Genomic DNA, 25248 nt, shown 5'->3' on the forward strand with positions numbered 1-25248 from the left:
TTCATGAATAGATGTAAAAAAAAAAACCAACACACACCTCGAAATAAATATCGGGCCCTCTTAATTTTCAATGAATTAAACGTAGAAACTGTTGCCGCGTGTTGATTTGTATTGCTTTTATCTTCCGCGCAGGGCAGATCCGCGAAGTAGTGTTTGTGATACCCATTTTCAAAATGAAGTTGGATTCATTTGAATTGTCGGTTAACATTCAGTCCATTTTTATTCAAGCTGTAAGCTTATCAAAATAGTTTAACTCAAAATTTCAAAAGCATCTTCCTATAATTGTATTCAAACACTAGTACTACATTATCTAGGAGTAAAACACACATCCTATAGTAAGATAGTCTGCCCAACTTCCGGTTTGAGGCCGATGCCATAGGAAAGTTTATTGCTATAGCAAGCTATTGCAAACTTTCCAAAAACTATTTTCTTTATTCAAATGAAAGATCTTGCAAATTTATTGCATTCCTGTCTCAAAACTAGCTTATTTGATTAAATCAAAAACCTGGACCGATCGTTTTCTGTTTTAGAGGACCCTATAACAAATACTTTAAAACGACTTTATCGGAAAGCGAAATTCACACTTTTAAGAAATGATATAGATGAAAATCGTTAATAATTTTACAGTAACTATTGTTTTATTTAGAATATGGAAACAAGTCTTTGTGAAGATAAATATGTGATACTGTAATCAGCTGTTTGACTTTTTATGACCGAATCGAAAAATAATTCAAAGGGAAACCTTTTCAGCACCCTTTGTTCTACATTTAACAGTACGTAAAACGTTCGATAAGATAACTTTTCTATCTTAAAAAGACCGACAATTATTATTTTTCAAAAGTAAGTTTAATAATATGAACATATCTATTTGTTTTTGTAGTCAGTTCAGATGTGAGATATAACAATGTCTCGGTGTTGTTTAACAACGCCACCTATTTTGAGACTGAAGATTTACCTGATGAATCAGAATGTGACAAGAAATGTCAATATTGGTACCGGTGTACAGGTTTCCTGTATAACTTACAGAACAACAGTTGTCAACGAATGATAGACAGCTCTGAAAACTTTGATGCTCTGCCAGTTTTTAGTTTAAATGACGATCCAGATTCTTTTAATTTCTTTGGACCAAAATCTGGAAAGCGAGGTATTTATGTCTATTTAGATTTTTCAAACAACAACATTTTTTTTAAAATTTTAACAGAGAAATAACTAATTATATACGTAAAATACCTATTGATAGTTTATATGTTTGAATTTTATTTAACTGCAAATAATACCAGTAATCCGAACAAACATTATTTTCAATATATAAGTTTGATTTAATCAAATTATAAATAAATTTTCTTAGCATATTTGACCCGCTTGTAGATATCAGATACATGCGATAACTATATAAACATTCCAAGGTAATGAAAAACTGGAAGTATGTCGTAACTTTTCTGGTTTACACTTTCACATAGCCATTGTTCCGGGAAAATCTTCAACATTTGAATCGGTGCAATTGTCTGCGCATATGTACTTACTTATTAACAGCCGTCATTCTTTGCAAAGCTGTTAAAAGGGGCATTAATAGCTGTCAAATTTATGTTCACCGATTTGACTCAAATTCTCATATTTGATTTATAACATACTAAAACGTATTTCTAAATTATAAAAAATCTAAAACGAAAAACTTGCGATGCATGGCCTCGATAATATGTATCAGTATTTCGTGTGTATTTGAGTCTAGACGCCATCTAATTAACCATCGAGGTGACCTCCGAAGACTGCCGACTGTCATATAAACCAATATAAACATTAATATAGATATAAATAGATAGCGACCACGTGCAATTGGATTTTTCTAGGTCTGTTTGATTTCATATTATAGATTAAAAAAATATGTTTGTAGGACTCTAAAGTGCGACGGTAATCTAAAGTGTGATGGTCACGCTAAAATGCGATGGTCTACGCTAAAAAACGATGGTGTCAAACGCTAAAGTGCGATGGTTGTTTGTTTTCTTAAGTGCGATTATACGACACGCTAAAGTGCAATGGTTGTTTAATTATTTAAGTGCAACGGTATAACACTTTAAAGTACGATGGTATAACAGCTTAAGTGCGATGGTGTAACATGTTAAAGTGCAATGGTATAGCACGCTAATTATAAAGTGCGATGGTGTAACACGCTATAGTGCGATGGTATAACATGCTAAAGTTCGATGGTATAGCACACTAACGTACGATGGTATAACACGCTAAAGTGCGATGGTATAGCACACTAACGTACGATGGTATAACACGCTAAAGTGCGATGGTATAACATGCTAAAGTGCGATGTATAGCACGCTAAAGTTCGATGGTATAGCACGCTAAAGTTCGATGGTATAGAACGCTAAAGTGCGATGGTGTAATTGGAATTGGGTTCAGGCAATGGTTTTTGTCGAGCCTGCGAAAGCGGGACATAGCGATCCTAGATTCCGTCGTCGGCGTTATAGAATAATCATTTTCATTTTGTCGTATTTTACTGATAAATGGACAGGTTTTTTTTACAGTTAACACGTAGATACAGTCTGGGGTTAAAGTTTGTTACACATCAAATACTTTGTCAAACCTTCGTAGAATTTTATGAAACTTGTGTATGATTAAGAGATAATGTCTGAAGCAAACTTTTAAAAATAAATTTTCATTTCCAGTATTTTTCTGATAGATGGACAGGTTGGGATTAAATTTTTTTGACATGATAAGTTTGTTAATCTTCATGGATTGTTATGAATCTTGGACAGAAGCTAATGAATTTTTATTTAAATTGTGTATTTTACTGATAAATGGACTCACTTTTTAAGTCAACATTACACTTTTACACTGACAGCAGCAATCGTAGGCGAGACACAGGGTTCCGGGGAACCCCTTATGAATTTTGTTTTGCAGTATTCCTATTAGTTTTATACGCCCGTTGACGGGACGTATTATGGTATACCGTTGTCCGTCCGTCCGTCTGTCTGTGCGTCTGTTCGTCTGTCCGTTCGTCCGTCTGTCTGTGCGTCTGTTCGTCTGTCCGTCCGTCCGTCAACATGTCGGACCAATTTGCATGAAACTTTGGTGAATTGTTTCTATCTATTGACGTGAGCTCCCTTTCGATTTTTATAAAATTTAGATTTTACGTTTCCGAGTTATGGGGTTTTATTCATTAAAAAAGGGGGATTTTCCAGTTTTCGGACAATAACTCGAAATGCTTTGAGCAGTTTTCATGAAACTTTGGTGAATTGTTTATATCTATTGATGTCAGCTCCCTTTCGATTTTTATAAATTTTAGATTTTCTACTTTTCCGAGTTATTGGGTTTTATTCATTAAAAAAGGGGGATTTTCCAGTTTTCGGACAATAACTCAAAAGTTCTTTGATCAGTTTTCATGAAACTTTGGTGACTGATTTATATCTATCGACGTGAGCTCCCTTTCGATTTTTATAAATTTTAGATTTTACGTTTCTGTGTTATGGGGTTGTATTCATAAAAAAGGGGGATTTTCCAGTTTTCGGACAATAACTCAAAAGTTCTTTGAGCAGTTTTCATGAAACATTGGTGACTGGTTTATATCTATCAAAATAACCTCCTTTTAATAAATTTCTGATATGACATTGAGGAATTATGGAACTTTTTTCTTTGAAAAAGCGACGGGCGTGTCTTGTGCTCATGGCGAAGCTCTTTATTCGTTTATTGTTTTATTTATAAATCATGCCGTTGTCTTTCTCTTTTGAATTGTTTTACAACTGCTTGCTATGCGATGTGGGCCAAGGCTCCACGTTGAAGGCCGTACGGTTATTAGTTGCATACGCCAACGACATTTGGTCTTGGGTGGATAGTTGTCTCATTGACAATTATACCACATCTTCTTACTTTAATTTGAATTACGATAGTTTTAAAAAAAAAGTGTAATGGTTACATTGTAGTAGCTAGTATATACTTTATGAACCTGTAATTCAGTAGTAATCGTTTGTTGCTGTATTTCGTATTTGTTTTTCGTTTATTGTTTTGTATATAAATCAGGCGGTTATTTTTCTCGTTTGAATTGTTTTACACTGGTCGTTTTGAGGCCCTTTGTAAACACAAATTAGCCAAAATCGAGTTAACCTCTTCCAGCACCGACCAAAAATGTTCCGGACTGGGATCATTTATTTCTCTCTTCTTTCTTTTCCGTTTAATAAAAACTCTCATCTGGACAAACATTCTGGTTTTCCGGCATGTCCATTTTTGTTTGTACAAACGGCTTGTAATGTCACATTGCTGTTAAACTTTGCTAACGTCCTTACTTTCGCAAACAAACGGACTTTAGCGTATTGAGGCATCGGACTTGAGCATGTTTCATCGAATAGCACAGACCATCGCACTTAAGCGTACCAAACCATCACACTTTAGCGTAGACCAACGTACTTAAGCGTGACCATCGCGTTTTAGCGTCCCCATCGCACTTGAGAGTCCTACATATTACTAGTAATCATCGTTTTTACTTTAATAAGAATGAGTTTTTGTTGATCGAATCAGTCAACCAAATGGTTTACCCTTGTTGTCCAAAGTTAGGGTATGGAGACCCTACCCCCTCTCAACTTTAATTCGTTAAAAATTCCCTACAGCAAAGCTTTTATCCACACTAGGAACAAATGATAGGCAATACCATACCCCAACTTTGGACCTCAATTGTAGACGATCCGTAACTTTACCCACCTGGGTCTTTTGGTCCAGGCAACCTTAGGCAATTGCCTATCATTTGTACCTAGTGTGGACAAAAGCTTTGCCGTAGGGACTCTTTTATGAATTAAAGTAGGGAGGTGTTAGGGTAACCATACCCCAACTTTGGACCTCAATTGTAGACGATCCGTAACTTTACCCACCTGGGTCTTTTGGTCTAGGCAACCTTAAGCAATTGCCTACCATTTGTACTTAGTGTGGACAAAAGCTTTGCCGTAGGGACTTTTTTATGAATTAAAGTAGGGAGGTGGTAGGGTCACCATACCCCAACTTTAGACCGTTCCCCGATTATCGTTCTAATTTTAAACTGAAATAGTTCGTATTGTTTTGATTCCACCCTATTCTTGTAGATTCGAATCAGTGCAAGCTTAAGGGACTTGCTGTCTTGAAAAGCGGATTTGAAAATTTTGTCGGTTAAATTAGCCAAAATCTTCATATCAATTCATATCTCGTGCTACTTGTATGTCACTGTCACATAAAACACATTTCCTATTGAAATGTAATAAAAAAAATTGCAAGTTTTCAATCGTACCAAAACGAAAACTGTGGATATTTATTAGCTTTTACTTCAACTTATAATTCTGAATGCAAAATTCTGTACTTGACGGTCCAAAAACGGTATGTATCAGCATGTGGATTTAATTCAATCTTTACACTAGATAAGTATGGTCTACTTTTATTATTGTTTTCATTATTATACTAGTATAGACAAGCCGTTTATAATCAAAGGTAATCAAAAGGGAGAGGAGTAGCTAAAATTAATTTTGAAAATCATAATTATAAGAGATGCTTGGCTTTCAAGAAAAATTATATTATTTGAATATATATATGAATAAAAATTCAATTTTGTCTTCGTGATAATGTATAGCATTTCGTCTTCCTACTGGAAATGATTGTCATCAGATTTCAAAGGACGTTTCATGTTAATATAAGTCTTCGGTTTTTAGGCGTGATCAGTTTGGCGCGAATTTCTCGTTGTTCGCTGGCTAATTGTTCGCTAGCTCGATATACCTTATTGTTCGCTGGCTTATTGTACGCTAGCTTGAGTCTGGTGGTTCACTTTCAATGTTGACATTCTTTTCCTTTTAATTCATCAGCGATGTTTCTTATCTTATTTTGACAAAATTGAACCAAACTGACTGCTAAAAGCGAATTATTATTTCACTATTTCACTTTCATTAATGATTGAACAAAAAAAAAATCATATTTTATTTTTTTGTATATCTCGTAGCTAATGCCCCTTTAATAATGTAAACTATATGCTCATAGATATACAGCTTAATAAAAAAAAACCGACAAAATCACATTTATAAACAGTCTATGGTAGGACACGTTACCGGCTGTGTACTTTCATCCTATATTTCACTTTATAATCAACCTTTTGGTCGGGTTGGGCCAAGTCCAAAACCTGCTTATAGTATGGTGATGTAGGGCGAGCGGGCTGGTTGGTGGATATTGGGGAAAGTGGGTACCTAATTTGTGTAATCAACTCCTCCTACAGTTGTCAACCCAGATCCCTGACACTTCACAGGAAGATTGCACATATGTTGAAATTGTGCACCTGCTATTATGGAAGAGTTTGAGAATTTGTTTTTCTCATTTTCAGATTTGGTAAATTAGTCATTGTTTCTTCTCAAATATTTAAATGTTTAGTATAGAGCATTCTCCTTTGTTGAAGTTATATTCTGCGCAACCCTTCCATTTGAGTTTTTGATCCATTTTTTGTTATCATAGGACAATTTTAAATGTCATATATAAATTTATTTTTATAAGATTAGACAGAAGCTCGTTTCGAATTCCGAACTACAGATATCGGATCTTTTGTTATACATCCATCATGATCATGTCCATATAAAATAAACATATGTGATATGATTGCCCATGAGACAACTGTCCACCAGAGACCAAATGGCGAAACTATTGTATGATTGCCATTGAGAAGAACTTTCCACCAGAGACCAAATGAAGAAAATGTTTTATGATTGTCAATGAAACGAACTTTCCACCATAAACCAAATGATGTAGATGTTGGATGATTGCCAATGAGACGAACTTTCAACGATATACCAAATGACGTAGATGTTGTATGATTGCCAATGAGACGAACTTTCCGTCATAGACCAAATGACGTAGATGTTCTATGATTGCCAATTTGACGAACTTTTCGTCATAAACCATATGATGTAGATGTTGTATGATTGCCAATGAGACGAACTTTCCGTCATAGACCAAATGACGTAGATGTTGTATGATTGCCAATGAGACGAACTTTCCGTCATAGACCAAATGACGTAGATGTTGTATGATTGCCAATGAGACGAACTTTCCACCAAAGACCAAATGAGGTAGATGTTGTATGATTGCCAATGAGACGAACTTTCAACGAAATACCAAATGACGTAGATGTTGTATGATTGCCAATGAGACGAACTTTCCGTCATAGACCAAATGACGTAGATGTTCTATGATTGCCAATTTGACGAACTTTTCGTCATAAACCAAATGATGTAGATGTTCTATGATTGCCAATGAGACGAACTTTCCGTCATAGACCAAATGACGTAGATGTTGTATGATTGCCAATGAGACGAACTTTCCGTCATAGACCAAATGACGTAGATGTTGTATGATTGCCAATGAGACGAACTTTCCACCAGAGACCAAATGAGGTAGATGTTGTATGATTCCCAATGAGACAAACTTTCAACCATATACCAAATGACGTAGATGTTGTATGATTGCCAATGAGACGAACTTTCCGTCATGGACCAAATGACGTAGATGTTCTATGATCGCCAATTTGACGAACTTTCCGTCATAAACCAAATGATGTAGATGTTGTATGGTTGCCAATGAGACGAACTTTCCGTCATAGACCAAATGACGTAGATGTTGTATGATTGCCAATGAGACGAACTTTCCGTCATAGACCAAATGACGTAGATGTTGTATGATTGCCAATGAGACGAACTTTCCGTCATAGACCAAATGACGTAGATGTTGTATGATTGCCAATGAGACGAACCTTCCACCAGAGACCAAATGAGCTAGATGTTGTATGATTGCCAATGAGACGAACTTTCCGTCATATACCAAATGACGTAGATGTTGTATAATTGCCAATGAGACGAACTTTCCGTCATAGACCAAATGACGTAGATGTTCTATGATTGCCAATTTGACGAACTTTCCACCAGAAAAAAAACGAGGTAGATGTTCTATGATTGCCAATGAGACGAACTTTCCGTCATAGACCAAATGACGTAGATGTTGTATAATTGCCAATGAGACGAACTTTCAACCATATACCAAATGACGTAGATGTTGTATGATTGCTAATGAGACGAACTTTCCACCATAGACCAAATGACGTAGATGTTGTATGATTGCCAATGAGACGAACTTTCCACCATAGACCAAATGACGTAGATGTTGTATGATTGCCAATGAGACGAACTTTTCGTCATAGACCAAAATGACGTAGATGTTGTATGATTGCCAATGAGACGAACTTTCCACAGTAGACCAAATGACGTAGATGTTGTATGATTGCCAATGAGACGAACTTTCCGTCATATACCAAATGACGTAGATGTTGTATAATTGCCAATGAGACGAACTTTCTACCATAGACCAAATGACGAAGATGTTGTATGATTGTACTAGTATTAACATCTGTCTATTGTTTAAAACTTTATATTTGCCCTCTAGGTGTCTTTTGATAATCTTTTTGTCAACGGGTTGCTGTCTCATTGACCTTTGCCTAAAAATTCCACTTTTCGTAAGTCATTGAATTATTGATGGTTTTGAGAGATTAAGTTATTGATACATCCATCTGTGTCATACTACGTCAATATCTTTTGATTATTGCATATACAGGTGGTTATTAAAAAGAATTATTTGTACAGTTCTGATTTACAAAACAGAAAGCATATATTCGAGTTCCATTTTTGTCGAGCCTGCGAAATTTATTTCGCGAAAGCAAGACATAGTGATCATAGATTCCGTCGTGGGCGTTTGCGTCGGCGGCGTCAACATTTAGGTTCAGTCTGTGGTTAAAAGTTTTTTTGAACATCAATAACTTTGTCAAACCTACATGGAATTAGATGAAATTTGGACAGAAGCTTGTTTATGACCAAAATACAGTATCCAGAACAAAATTTTGAAAACATTTATTTTCATTTTTCCGTATTTTACTGATAAATGGACTTAGTTTTTTTTACAGTAAACATTCAGATTCAGTCTAAGGTTAAAGTTTTTCAGTTATCAATAACTTTGTCAAACCATCATGGAATTTGATGAAATTTGGAAGAAGCTTGTTTATGACCAAAATACAGAATCCAGAGCAAAAATTTGAAAATATTTATTTTCATTTTCCCGTATTTTACTGATAAATGGACAGATTTTTTTTTACAATTAACAAGTAGATACAGTCTGGGGTTAAAGTTTATTACACATCAAATACTTTGTCAAACCTTCATAGAATTTTATGAAATTTTTTAATGATTAAGAGATAATGTCTGAAGCACACTTTTGAAAATATATTTTCATTTTCAGTATTTTTCTGATAGATGGACTTTTTTTACAGTTAACATTTACTGACAGTCTGGGATTAAATATTTTTGACAAGATAAGTTTGTTTACCTTCATGGATTGTTATGAAACTTGGACAGAAGCTAATCTTCAAGACCAAGAAATAGCATCTAAAGAGAAAGTTTGAATCTTTTTTAACATTCTGTATTTTACTGATAAATGGACTCACTTTTTAAGTCAACAATACACTTTTACACTGACAGCAGAAATCGTAGGCGGAACCCCTTACACATTTTTTACTTGTAAATTGGCGCTTGCTCTTTCTGTAAGAAATCTGGTATATTCCACGTCGATCATGGGTATGATCACAAAAAAAATAAAATTGGAATATCCCAAACACAAAGCAGATTTAAAAACAGTGAAGGACGACGATATATATCCCCTGAATGATGCATGTCCAACCAGATAATGACATGAAACCAATTTCTGTCTTAATTTATTTGCTATATAGCACTGGGTCGATACCGCTGCTAGTGGACAATCAGACCCCGGTGATATCATCAGATCAGTAGTCAGTCAGTACTTCGGTACTGACATGATTTATAACAAACCTTTCAAAAATTCGTAAGGGTTCCGCGGAACCCAGTGTATCGCCTACTTTTGCTGTTAAAAAAATCAATAAAAATATTCCTTTAGATACTATCTTTTGATTGTAAGAAGTTTCTGTCAAAGTTTGGTATAAATCCAGGATAGTTTATGAATCTAATAAATGTTTTAAAAACTTTAACTGCAGACTGTATTTAATGTTAACTGGAAGAAAAACTAAGTCCATTTATAAGTAAAATACGGATAAACAGGTACAAAATTTTAACAAAATTTCCTTCTAGATACTAGATTTTGATCATAAACAAGCTTCTGTCCAAGTTTGGTACAAATCCAGGATAGTTTAAGAAAGTTATTAAAATTTTAAAAACTTTAACCACAGAGTGAATGTAATGTTTCCCGTCAGAAAAACTAAGTCCATTTACAAGTAAAATACGGAAAAACAAGAATTTTATTTTTACAAAATTTACTTCTGGATACTATCTTATGATCATAAACAAGCTTCTGTCCAAGTTTGGTAGAAATCCAGGATAGTTTAAGAAAGTTATTAAAATTTCAAAAACTTTAACCACAGAGTGAATATTTGTGGACGCCGCCGCCGACGACGACGACGACGCTGACGAAATGTAGGATCGCTATGTCTCGCTTTTTCGACTAAAGTCTAAGGCTCGACAAAAATTGTCCGTTTATGAATTTAAAAGAAACTAAGGTTTCAACTCCCTCAGGCAAAGTTGACCTTATATGGATTGGGCTATGCTTTATGTCCTTTTTGGTCAAAGCTCTTTGAACTGTTTCAATTCTCGTACATCCTTGGCTTTCAAATACTGTGGATCCTTATATTTGCGTAGGTATCAATTTTCGTGGATTTAGGAAAGCTTTCATTTCCGTGGGTATTTGATTTCGTGGTTTTGCCAATCGCTGCATACAAAGCCTATAGAAAATATATAATTCGTTGAACATTTGAATTCGTGATTCACCTGTTCCCATGAAACCCACGAAAATTGGTATCCAATAAATAATAATGAATGCACAGTATTCGGATTTGAGCGTTCCCGATGAAGGTTAATCCAGAAAAGCACTTCGGACGCACGATAAAGTTGTTTTCATTTTTTATATGACGAAAAGTCAGTTTTTTACATAGATTTACAGGAACAAATTCTAAAATATTAATGATTTATTTGTAGCATTTCTGGAGATATTACAGACGGCAAACAGTAGATCGAATGAGACATCAACAGTGTTTAGCTGTAAGATTGGCTAGAATATATAGAAAAGAGAGACGAAACATACCAGAAGGATAATTAAACTCATAAGTCGCAAACTAACTGACAATTCCATGGCAAAAAAACAAAAACCAACAATAGACAAGCAATAGTATACAAAACACAACATAGAAAGCTAAAAACTTCGCAAAACGAACCCCACCAAAACCGTCATTTTAGTGAAGGGAGAATATATATAAAATAAGGAGGTGTGGTATGATTGCAAATGAGACAACTATTCAACAGATTATGTGTTTGAATTTTATCTTATAAAGTCGATGTATTTCTTTTTCAAGATAAGCTCTTATCTATATCATGTAATTTCTGAGAACACATAATATTAAGTCTAAATGTCTATGTTTAATACACTCACTATAATTTCAGTTGAGTTTTACTCTTAAAGTATTGATTTCCATCTAAAAAAGGAAGTATGTGATAGCTACCTAATAATGTGTATTCTTACATTCTTTGTACGAGAAAAATCAATGCAAGAAAAAAAGAGTAAAAAGTACTAATAGGTACATGTCATCAATTTTTACAACAAAAAACTTTTCAAATACAACTTAAACATTTCACTTCTTGTAGGTATACCCACAGAAACAACAACAGACGGTAAGTATTATGAAAGAAAACGTATAATAAGTACGGTGATTCATACATACATGTATGGTGAACATATAATGGGCATGACGATTTATACACAGGTATGGTGAACATATAATGGGCATGACGATTTATACTCTAAGGTATGATGAAAATAAAATTTTGCATCATACAGACAGGTATGGTGAACATGTAATGCGTATGACGATTCATACACACAAGTATAGTGAACATATAATGCGTATAACGAGTTAGCACACAGGTATAGTGAACAAATAATGCATATTTCAATTTATACACACATGTATCATGGTGAATGGGTAAATAACGAGTTAGTACACAGGTATAGTGAACAAATAATGCATATTTCAATTTATACACACATGTATCATGGTGAATGGGTAAATAACGAGTTAGTACACAGGTATAGTGAACAAATAATGCATATTTCAATTTATACACACATGTATCATGGTGAATGGGTAAATAACGAGTTAGTACACAGGTATAGTGAACAAATAATGCATATTTCAATTTATACACACATGTATCATGGTGAATGGGTATGACGATTTATAAACACATGTATGGCGAACATTTAATGTGTATGACGACTTAAACACGCAGGTATGGTAAACATGATTATGATGCGTATGACGATTTATACACACAGGTATAGGGAACAGATAATGCGTATGACGATTTATACACACATGCATAGTGAACATATATATGTGAATGACAATGTATTCACATTGGCAGAATGAACATATAATGCGTATGACGATTTATACACACTGGTAAAGTAAACATATAATGCGTATGGCGATTTATACACACTGGTAAAGTAAACATATAATGCGTATGACGATTTATACACACTGGTAATATCATATAATGCGTATGACGATTTATACACGCATGTATGGTGAACATTGAACGGTAATGCGTATGAGTCGACAATTTATACACACGGGTAAAGTTCACATATAATGTGTATGACGATTTATATATACACATACAGGGATTTACACAAACAGGTTGTTAAAGGCAAACTTTAAAAGGACGGAGATTTACACATACAGGTGTAGTTAACATTCAATAAGTATGCGTAGAAACACGCACAGGTTTAGGGAACATTCAGTCAGTAGATTTATACATAAAAGTTTACAAAAGTAAACGATACGTAAATGTACATATGTTTACAAAAGTAAACGATACTTATATGTACATGTGTTTACAAAAGTAAACGATACTTATATGTACATGTGTTTACAAAAGTAAACGACACTAAAAACAAAAACAACTATTTGAAGAGTACTACCAATGTAACTTAAACATTTCACTTATAAATATCAATATTTTCAAGTGTAACTACAGGAACAACCAAAAGTAAGTATATCAATGAACTATAAATGTTATTGCTAATCATCTCTTGTATACATCGCATTCCCAGTAGTGAAAATACACTGTCAGTTTATGAGTAATGTATTAGTACTAAAACTAAAGTTGCAATTTCCCCAGACATAGTAGACCTTAGACGACAAAGTGTACTCTGTTTTAAACCGTCGTACAGATCTGGTTCTCCTAAATGTTGTATGTTTTTGACTGCCCAAATTTTAGAATAAAGCTTACCTGGTCATGTACCAAATAAGTATCATTTGTTTACATGACTATCACTTGGTCAGTACAGCCGATGGATAGCTACCAGTCGTCAAGGGAACCACCCAACCGGAATAGCCAGTGATTTGGTTCTTATATGATTTTAAATGGCGACAACAGGTCGGCACATAAATGATGAATCGGATAAAGTCGGTCAACACCATCAAATTGTGGAATGGCCAACATTTCTCTTAAAACATTGCACTGTAAACTAAAGATTAAACAGCATTACCCAACCCACTCTTTCGCTATCACCAGCCCAGTAGTCATCGATCGATCACTGTTGTGGTGACATAATAAATCATTGATAGGTTATTTTTTTTTTTTAAAACTTTGAATTATTCGAAATAAGGATTTTTGTACCCCAGGCATAGATTGCTTTAGGCATTTTGGGTAAAACTTTTTGGAATTTTGGGTCATCCATGCTCCTCAACTCCGTACTTGCTTTGACCTTTAACCTATTTTGATTCGAGTGTCATTGATGAGTCTTGTGAAGATGAAACGCCCGTTTTACGTAACAAAATTATAAACTTGGTGTCTTTGATGTTTGTAATATCAATGTCATACGTTTATTTTGTGCAAGTTTTTAAAACAAACAAACGAAAACAACCACACGTTCGAACTTTTAAATTAATGTGTTCAATTATAATCATTCATATATTATTATTAATATAAACACATGCGAATTGTTTACATCACATTCAAATTGCCTTGGTTGTCTCGTGGTATCATATTTGCTTCAGTTGCGACAGGCCGTGGGCTCGATCACCGATTGAACAAACAAAACACTTTTAAATTTGTATTTGCTGCTCCTCTTCTAATTAGCACATAACATTTAGGAATAACAACATGCTAGTCGGCTCGTGATCTAAAGAATGTTTCTGGTTCGCTTAACATGTCGATCTGGCACTAAGTAAGATTAATTGTTATTATCAGTTGGCATGTAATTGTCATGAATGTACATTTAATTTTAGTAGTAACATCAATTCATCATTAAAATAAGTTTTTTGACGAATTAATTTTCTTAGTTGTTTTTTGTTTTTGTTTCATTGTAGTGTTCACTAATCAAACATCGTGTAAATGTCCATGCAACAGTACAATAAGTGAAAAAACACCATTGAATAGCAGTGATATTAATGAATGGATTAAAAACATAACAAACACACTCACCCTGGATAAGAAACAGCTTTCCTCGTATACTAGACGGTTAATCAGTGCCAACGATTCTAGATCTTCATCAAGAGCAATGGGTGCGCTTGGTGGAATTGTGTTAGCAATCGTAATCATATCAATAACAGCTGGCGACATGTGCACTCTTGTGTCTGATTTAAAAAAGTTTGCCATCAAAAAATGTTTTAAATGCTGAATTACTATGATTTATTATTCTATTGACTACCAGCATCTTTACATGTTTAAGACATCAGCATATGTATGCTGCTTATCGTTTAATAATGGTATGTAATCGGTTTTCATTGTTTTATACGTGTATTTTGTTCCATTTTCATTGTTTTATACATGTGTATTTTGTTCCATTTTCATCGTTTTATACCTGTGTATTTTGTTCCATTTTCATTGTTTTATACCTGTGTATTTTGTTCTATCTGTAACGAAAAGGAAACCAGACGACTTTAAAAAATATGTTGAAGACAAAAGAAAAAATTCAATTGATGTAGATTTCCAATGTCCATGCATTACCTGAATGATCAAGACACCATGAACTTCTTTTCTATGGAATATGATGTAGGTTTCCAATGTCCATACATTACCTGAATGATCAAGACACCATGAACTAGTTTTCTATGGAACATGATGTAGGTTTCCAATGTCCATGCATTACCTGAATGATCAAGACACCATGAACTAGTTTTCTATGGAACATACTCTGTGACATTGAACTGCAGTGTATAGCCAAGGAAGCTTTGTTGCTTAAGTCTGTTGTTTAGGACTTATGTTTAAACATCACATCTAAAACAATTTACAAATACTTGGACATGTCAATCAATCTTGCATGCATGGATAATATTTCCCGTTTAAAAAACGAAACAAAAATCCAAGGGGTTTTAAAGAGACATATATGACAAGATTGTTGCTTAGGCGATGGAAAGAGTGAGAGGGGGAGACAATCTTCATACATTCTCAAATTCATTTATATATATATTAAATATTTTTCCTCCTTAAAAAAAGGCACCAATTTGTTTTATTGATGGTTAAAAATAACCATAGAAACCATGAATTAGCCCAGTAGCCGATAAAATCCGCTTATTTTAATAGAAGACCATTGAATCGAGGAACAGAAATATCACATACGGCGGTACACAGTAACAAGGAGACTTGATTCGTTTTCGTCTTGCAGGAGGAAACTTTCGACTTAATCATTCGTTACATACTAGTAGCAAGAATTAAGTATTTCATGACTGCGATAAATTGTGAATAAATCAAATAGTAAGTCTCTAATATCAAAGAAACAAAAGCCCAATGTGATCGATGGATCAGCAGATATATATAACCGTTACTGTCCAAGGTTTGGGGAGGTTTGATCGCCCACAAACATGTTTTACCCCGCCATATATATATATATGTGCCTGTCTCAAGTTATGAGCCTGTAGTTATGAGCCTGTAGGTCGGTGGTTGTCGTTGCATGGTTGCTCTCTGTCATATTGGTTTTTCGTTTATTGTTTTATCATCAGTAGTTTCACATTTTGTTATGTCGTGTATTTTATAGCTGACTATACGGTATAGGTTTTTCTCATTGTTAAAGACCGTACGATAACCTATATTTGCTTAAATCAGCGTCAATTGAACTCTTTTGGATAGTCGTTTTATTGGCAATCATACCACATGTCTTTATTTTATACGCCATTTCATTCATGCTTTTAATTTACTAATTACATAAGTATAAAACTCAATTTGAAATTTAGATTAAAACAATCTATTGCCCTTCTTTTGAAATTGGGGACTGTTACCAGTTCAATGTGAGTACAACAATCTAAATGCACAATGAAAGAAAATACACCCCGATGTCAACATTTATGATCTTCAACAACTGTCAATTGTATCATGATCACCTAATCATCCAAAGCTTAGACTACAAGTCGCAAATACATTTATCAAAGTTCCGCTAGGACAAAACATTTTCAACAGGCGATAAAACCAAAAATCAAGGCAAACACCAACGAAAGAAAACAAACAAAACAAACTAAACAATCAAACGTGATCGAAATCACTGTTGGAAAGAAACGAAGAGTTGTTTACCATATTTTAGTTTTTACTTGGTGTATGTATGGTTGTTAACAAACATAAACCCATCATGGTATAGAACTAAGCATTCAATCTGGCACTTGTACATGACTATTGTTTCTAGCTACAATTGAGGGAAACCAAAATCAAAAGTATTTCCAATTAATTACATATTGTACATGATGGTAGTTTCACAGTACTCTGAAGGCCGGTTTGGACTGCTGATAATATAGATTAATAATTTGGAGAGATTTTGTGTAGAATTTAGCAGCCCGTAATAACTGTGTGTATCCATTTGGGGATCAATTCATGAAGAAACTTCTTATAGTAAATGGTTACGGATCAAATAGACTTGAACATATAAACAACTCTGGTAAAAAGTAAAATGACAAAAATACCAAACCCAAAGGAAAATTCAAAACGGAAAGTCCCTTATCAAATGGCAAAATCAAAAGCTCAAGCACATCAAACGAATGAAAAACAACTGTCATATTCTTGAATTGGTACAGGCATTTCCTTGTGTAGAAAATGGTGGATTAAACCTGGTTTTATAGCTAGCTTAACCTCTCACTTGTATGACAGTCGCATAGAATTCCATTATATTGACAACAATGTGTGCGCAAAACAAACAGACATAATAGGTAAAAATGTTAAAAAAAATGGGGTACAGCAGTCAACATTGGCATATAATCTTAATCACCATAAAACAAATAACTATCTCAGCAAAGAAAAACAAATTGACATAAAGACACTCCATAGACAAAGTACGTTAGCAAAACTGAAAGACAAGAATACAAAATTGACTATAGCTCAATAACACAATGGCGGGATGTATAAGTACCGAGCCACGCCAAAAGTATATTATTTATCAAAAATGGACTTAACAGTAAAGGTTAAAAATATACAAGGACAAATAAAAAGACCACTATAACACGTAATCAAGATGATAAACAACGTCAGTACCTAGAATCTATACTTCAAGACCATCGTGTATTATTTGTGAAGTTGTTACGGAATATTTATCAGCAAGGTCTTGGCATCTTCCTATGAACTTTTTTTAGAAAAATGACGAGACGTTCTTTGACATGACCTTGGCTCATCAACTTTCTGCTCAGACACTGGTGACGTTTTATAAAGTCTGAGTAGCAGCTGCAAGCTCGTGAATATCGAATGCGTTTGGAAATGTATATCCCATATGCAGGTGAAGTTGGTATATTGCTGCTAAGGTGGGGGATATTTATAATTTCAAAATTAAATTTGTCATAGATTCTGGTACTGAGATGACAAATGCACTATTCAATTTTGGATAAGGAAACTACAGTTCAGAACATATACAGCTTTTTATTTATTAACAGATCAAAAATATCAAAGCCGTCCTTTCCAAACTAATTAAATAAAAAGGACTTAAATAGAAAGCAACACCGACTATAGGAAACATCTATGAACTTGTAAACTATTGTTTTTTTTAAACAGAAGAACGTGGGTGAGACCCTTAAACCCTTATCTAGCATATAGTAGACTACGCAGTGCAAACAGTTAGTAAGAAGTCCTGGGCTATTGGACAAGCAATCCCCAGAAAATAACCTGAATCAAAAGCTAATGAAAAAAACTTTCTACAGGCTAATTTAAAGAAATCTAAAAACTTAGATATTGATGGGAAATTGGATATTCAAGTATACATAAAAAAAGCATTTGCAATATATTATGAAGACTTCAATATGCCAAATGAATATGACTATAATATATCATGCTTAGAATTGTGTAAAATTTAGTAGAATATAGAGAGAGTGACCAGTTACATCTTCCCCCTAAACTGATAAAGAGGTTCACACATCAATTCAAAACCTTATAAATTTAGGGAAATCACCAGATTAAATTGGACTTACAGTGGTAAATAAAGGCAACAGTAAATTACCGAAGTTTAAATCTCGTCAATCGATTAAGAAAATGCAAATCAAAGTAACAAACAATAAACTGTTAACACAGAGATATGTCTCGCCTATTTGTTATTTTGATAATGCAAATGTTGAAATTAAACTAGCATGTAAGTTATGCAAATATTCAAAGACAATGAACCATGACTGAAGGTACATGGCAAAACAATCTCCATGGAAATGAGATGTGCCACTGCTAATACAACAGCAAACCAAATACCATTGACTTTTCATAAGTCATTCCCTTTAAACAAACCTAAACACAAACATTAACTTGTAAACTATGTAAATGTTTCAAAGTCAATGAACCATAATTAGGAGGTGGGGTAATATAATATCCATGGAAATGAAACTTGCAAATACCAATACATTTGTATACCGAATATCATTGACTTAACATTAGTGGTTCATCTTAAACTGACCTAGTTACAAACTAATACATGTAAACTAAGCAAAAGTTTCAAAGTCAATAGACCATGACTGAGGGGTAAGGACCAAATATTCCCATGGAAATCAGATGTGCTAATGCTTATATAACTGCATACCAATTATCATTAACCTACCACTAACGGTTTCCCTTATACTGACCTAATCACAAACTAATACATGAAAACTAAGCAAAAGTTTCAAAGTCAATAGTCCATGAATGAGGGTGCGGGGCCAAATAATCTCCATGGAAATGAGATATGCCAATGCTTATACAAGTGCATACCAAATATCATTGACCTACCACTAGTGGTTCCCCATAAACTGACCTAATCACAAACTAATACATGCAAACTAAGCAAAGTTTCAAAGTCAATAGACCTTGACTGAGGGGGCGGGGCCAAATAATCTCCAAGGCAATGAGATGTGCCAATGCTAATACAACTGCATACCAAATATCATTGACCTACCACTTGTGGTTCACCATAAACTAGACCTAATCACAAACTAATACATTGTTGACGACGCCGCCGACGCCGGAAAAAGCATACCTATGTCTTGCTTTTTGACTCCGTCAAGGCGAGACAAAAACGGAGAGAATTGCATGAATGGATGTCTAATCAACCTTTACATTTTATTTTTCGATAAGTCACTAGTCCAAAACATTTAACCAGATCTATTGTTACCCCATATCAAGATCCTACTGGAATGTTGCTACAAAGGTGACTTCCATTTCAAGAAGATGGTATGGAAGGTCTACAATATATTTATTATATATATTTTTAACATCCTTGGATAGATGAGGTTCAGAAATTCACGGTACTTATGATTATTTATGGACGGAATGCCATCTTTGAACTTTCAGAGTAAAATAATTTTACTTATTTGACATTAGAATGCTGTATGGGACGACACATCTAGTTTAATCAGTTTATAACTAATGATCTTATTATTGTTTTCAATCTTGTGTTTGCCTGGTTATATATGGACTTGTAAAAAAGAGGCGAAGGATACCAAAAGGATATTCAAACTCATAAGTCGAAAATAAAATGACAACGCCATGGCTAAAAAAGAAAAAGACAAACAACAGTACACCAAACACAACATAGAAAACCAAAGACTGAGCAAAACGAACCCAACCAAAAACTGGGGGTGATCGCAGGTGTTGCGGAAGTGTAAGCAGATCCTGTTCCACATGTGGTACCCATCGTGTTGCTAATGTTAGTATAAACCCGGTGATAAGTCTAATTCGGTAGGTCACATTCGGGGAAAGGGGACGGGATTGTAGTTACGACAATTTCAACATATCCGTTGTCATCTGTGAAACGGATATCCCATAACGGTCAACCAACTCGTCATGGCGTTCGTAAAATTTACGAAGGGATGATTTCAACTTCACCACTTGGAACTCTTGGTTTAACAACTTCCTTGTGAGCAGCAAACCTTTATCAAGGAAATCATGATAGGAAATACATGCCCTGGAATATCGTATCAACTGGGAGAATATATACTCCGTATGCAGGCGCTGCTGGAATGTTGCTACATAAAAGTTCACAGTTCACAATTGGGAAGCTGAAATCATCTCTTTTGTCGTAAAGTTTTGTATTCAACCGACCATCATTGTCAATTTCTAAATGTAAGTCAAGATAGGAGGCTGACTTAACTGTATCTGTTGTATCCTTTATCTCAAATTCGATGGGATAGATGCGTTAAACATAGTCATCAAATTTTGAAATATTTAGTGAGAGAACATCATCTATATAGCGGAAAGTGAAGTTAAAGGATACTGCTAACTTCTTTTCTTTCTTCGTAATAAGCTTCTGTATGACGTCAACCTCATATGAATAAAGGAACAAGTCGACAAGAAGAGAAGCACAGTTAGTTCCCATGGTTTTGTTTGTTAAACAAGAGGCTCTCAAGAGCCTCAATCGCTCACCTGTAATTTTTTGCTTAAATCTTTCATCAATGATAATTTTTGTTTTTCAATATATTGCTTTTCAATATATATTAATGAGTGGCTTAAAAATGCCATTTAAATGTTCTTTGTATCTGTCATATTTTCTTCAAAAGCAAATAAAATGCATTTTACCCCTATGTTCCATTTTAGCCATAGTGGCTATGTCTCTTGACGTACAAGGGAATAAAATACAAAATTGATACTAGATACTCTGAAACTCATTCAGCCCAAGTTTGGCTGAAATTGATTCAGCAGTTTCAAAGGAGAAGATTTTTTAAAGTAAGCAAACTTGATGGAACAAATTGTGAAAAATTTGGAAAGGTGAGCTTACTAGATACTCTGAAACTCATTCAGCCCAAGTTTGGCTGAAATTGATTCAGCAGTTTCAAAGGAGAAGATTGTTTAAAATATTAAACTAGACGGAATAAATTGTGAAAAATTGTCTTTAAAGAACAATAAATCCTTAAGGGGTCAATTGACAATTTTGGTCATTAAACTTATTTGTAGATCTTACTTTGCTGAACATTTTTGCTGTGTACAGTTTATCTTTATCTATAATAATATTCAAGATAATAACCGAAAAACTGCAAAATTTCCTTAAAATCATCAATTCAGGGGAAATAACCTAAAAATCAGATACCCCATTTGGCTGATAATTTCAGGGCAGGTAGACCTTGACCTAATGAATACTTTAACTTCTTGTCTGATTTGCTCTAATTGCTTTAGTTTTTGAGATATAAGTCAAAAACTGCATTTTACACTATTTTCTATTTTTAGCCATGGTGGCCATGTTTTCTGAGGAAACAGAAAATAAAACACAAACTTTATTCTAGATACCCTAAGGATCATTCAGCTTAAGTTTGGTTGGAATTGGTTCAGTTGTTTCAGAGAAAATGTTTGAAATATTTTACACCGGACGGACGACGACGGACGCCAAGTGATGGCAAAAGCTCACATTTCCTTTGGAAAGGTGAGCTAAAAACACGTCTCCAAACGTAGCAAATATGTTGTCAATCAAGAAATCAAGCATCTTGGTGTCAGTTAAAGTGATTTTTTTGTTTGAATCAGTATGCTTTCGTTATATTTGGTCCTTTTGGATAAAATTTGTAACAAAATAAGACTTTAAATGGCAATATTGTACTAGGAGAAAATTAACACTTATACATTAGTTTTATGTTAATTTGTTTTAATCTAGCTGTTTTTCATAACTCTTTTTCGAGCGGTTTATGTATATGCTGCTTTATATATGTCTATGTAATATATAGGATTAAGCTTGTATATACATTAGTTTTATGTATATGTGTTTTAATCAGCCCGATAATAAAACCTGCTACACCGAAGAACAAGTGATCGGTATGCTGGAGTTCCTCATTGACAACATATTTGTTGAATTTTGAGGTAGAATTTTCCACCAGGTTATCGGCATTCCTATGGGAAACAACTGTGCACCTCTCCTGGCTGACTTTTTTTTTTATATGAGTCGGAGTTCCTTGAAGCTTAAGATCATTTAATTTCACTTAGTTGTATATTGATAATGTTTTTAAAACATTCCAAACTTTTCTAAATGAGTCCCATTAATATATCCTTCTGGACAGGAGATTAAAGAAACCACAGGTACAGCTTCCTGCGGTTATCTCAGTACCTGCTACCAGAATCTATGACAAACGAGAAGATTTCAATTTTTAGCAGTAATATACCAACTTCAACTGCCTATGGGGTATACATTTCTCAACACATACGATATTACAGCGGCTTCTCACTTTGCAGAATGTCATCGATGTCTGAGCAAAAGATTGATGAGCCAGGAAATGAGCATCTCGTCCCTTTTCTCAAAAAGTTCATCCGAAAGTAGGAAGACCTAATAGATAATTATTCAGTGTCTACTTCTCAAATAATACTAGATTGTCTCGAGTTATAGATTCTAGGTCCGGTTTCCCTTTATTTGTCCCTGTGCTATTATGTTCCTTTAGGTCGTGCGATTCTTGATGTGTCTATTTATGCATCCAGCTTTCAGGTTTTTGGCTTTTGGCCTTCCTGGTGAAGGTGGGTCCAGAGGTGCGATTCAGACGCAAGAGATTTTTTTACAGTGTTGTTTTCATTTTGTTTATTCCTGTCTTTATATTGTAATTGATTTGTACTTTATCTAGAAAGTGTATGCTGAAAACTACAAACACTTTTTTGTTGGCGTCTTTGTCAAATTTACTATCAACTACAAACACTTTTGAGTCTGCGCTAAGTATAGATATATCGAGAATTTTATCACGGTGTTGTTTACAAAGCGAAAGAAGCACGTCATATTAGAATGTAAAATAAACAACACTCCGCCACAAACATACAATCAAAGAGCTGAAAGCTCTAAGGAAAAATGACGCCATTGTCTCTCATATTGGGATATTTTTTATGCAAGTCTTGATTTTTACATAATTTACCTACTGAATCTTAGGCGACGTTTCAGTTTATGGTAGGTAGGGTGACTGATAGAATAGATATGATTTGTTTCCACAATCTATAGCGTTTTTATTTGTTTGTCAAGATATATATATCATATGTGTGAAGTGATGATAACTACTAGTTGTTATGCTGTACAAAGAAATAGCTCAAGACTACCTGAACAATCTACAATATTCAAAGTAATATGTGAATTTGTTTCCCTTCTTTGTAGAATTATTTAACAAAATGATTATGAAGAGCCTGTAGTAAGCAAGCTCTTATACCCCACATAGTCCTTATTCAAGAGATAAGTTACAGGTGACCTAGTGACATAATCACATTATTATTTCTGTTACCTAAACATGATCAATTTCTGTAGATTTAGACAATAGTATTGTTATACTAGTTTCACAATTACAAAACGCTCAGGATAAAATTCGAATATCACGGTCCAGGCCACAATTACAAACAAAGTGACACCATTTATAAAACTTAATTTCATTGTTGATATATATATATATATACAAGTCTAAATTGAAAACAACGTTCAAACCTATGATTGCGTTGGATAAAAACCGCAATTTTTATACGTGTGCATGTAAAACAAATTTCTTGGTAGAGGGGTCTAAATACAGCACAAACAACATTTTACAAAAGACCAAAAAAGTGAAAAGTATATTTTAACAAATAGCATTTGACTAACAGGTCGAACAACTGATGTTCTTAAACCCTGCTGACTGCCATTGACAATTGCCAAATAAATTGATCACGAGATGTAACATGGATCTATACACTGAAATCTTAAAATGACAACATAAATTATTGCAAAATTATTTTTTTTCAAACGATTTGATGTTTAGTACCGTAGTCATTTATTTCAAATAATTAACTCGTAATAAAATAAGGAGATTGGGTGTGATTGCCAATGAGATAACAGTCTGATGTACTATCTACCAGAGTCCAAATAATGTGGCTGTTGGCAGTTATGTCACTTTCAGACCTCAACAATGTACCAAACCGGTTAATTGTTTTCAGGTACCACAGGAAAAAGAGGAGTTGTGGCTGGATGGCTTACAATAAAATATAAGAAATATAATGATAATAATATAAATAAGAAAATAAGAGAGACAAAGAAGACAGGACTGAGACACTAGACTATATATTAAGCACTCCATTACTAATCCTTAGAGGAGCTGCTGATCTATACTTAGAAAAGAATGATGTTGAGGACTTAGCCAGAGCGAGCAGAATTTTGAAACTTAGGAACAGCAGAGTATATGTGGGAACATCTGCCCTTTATATGCTGCCACCTATTAATATTAATGCCTAGGGTGGTAATTAAACCCATGTGCATTTAATCAATTGTACTCTATGTACATGTATATATATGATATATATCAAATGCAAAAAATGCAGCTGTAAGGGAGCAATCATTTAACTTCAAAAGGGGGGGGGGATGGGTTATGGTTTTTTTTCTTAGTCACTCAGAAAATTATTTATTTAGTTTTTCGACACAATCAACTAGATTATTCTTTTTCAAAATTTGACACTATAAAGTATGGAGGGAATTAGCATTCAGAATAAAGTTTTTTGTCATTTGCTTGACCAGAATATTTTTTTTCATCAAATTGGGGATCAGAATATTGTTTTAGAAAAAACACATAACCCCCACCCCCTTGGAAGTTAGATGGTTGCTCTCTAATGTAAATATGTAAATTTTACATCATTATAGCCGTATTATTTATAAGGACCTAGCGAGACCTATTTCTTAGGCAAGGTGTATTACATAACTCTGAAAGCAATACAATCGAGTATTCTCCCCAGGATTTTTTTATAGCGCTGTGGTAAGCGAGCAATATTAGATTGATTCCATATC

At 34.2% G+C, this 25248-nt stretch overlaps 1 long non-coding RNA gene across 1 annotated transcript; it reads left to right on the forward strand.

Moving 5' to 3' along the window:
- The first annotated feature begins 885 nt into the window (after window positions 1-885).
- Window positions 886-11737, forward strand: LOC127728841 (uncharacterized). Its single transcript, XR_007994396.1, has 3 exons — window positions 886-1144; window positions 11046-11108; window positions 11709-11737. It is a non-coding gene; the product is annotated as an uncharacterized LOC127728841 (long non-coding RNA).
- The last annotated feature ends 13511 nt before the right edge of the window (window positions 11738-25248 follow it).

Source organism: Mytilus californianus, unplaced genomic scaffold (assembly GCF_021869535.1).
Source record: "Mytilus californianus isolate M0D057914Y unplaced genomic scaffold, xbMytCali1.0.p SCAF_2, whole genome shotgun sequence".
Classification (NCBI taxonomy): Eukaryota; Metazoa; Mollusca; class Bivalvia; order Mytilida; family Mytilidae; genus Mytilus; species Mytilus californianus.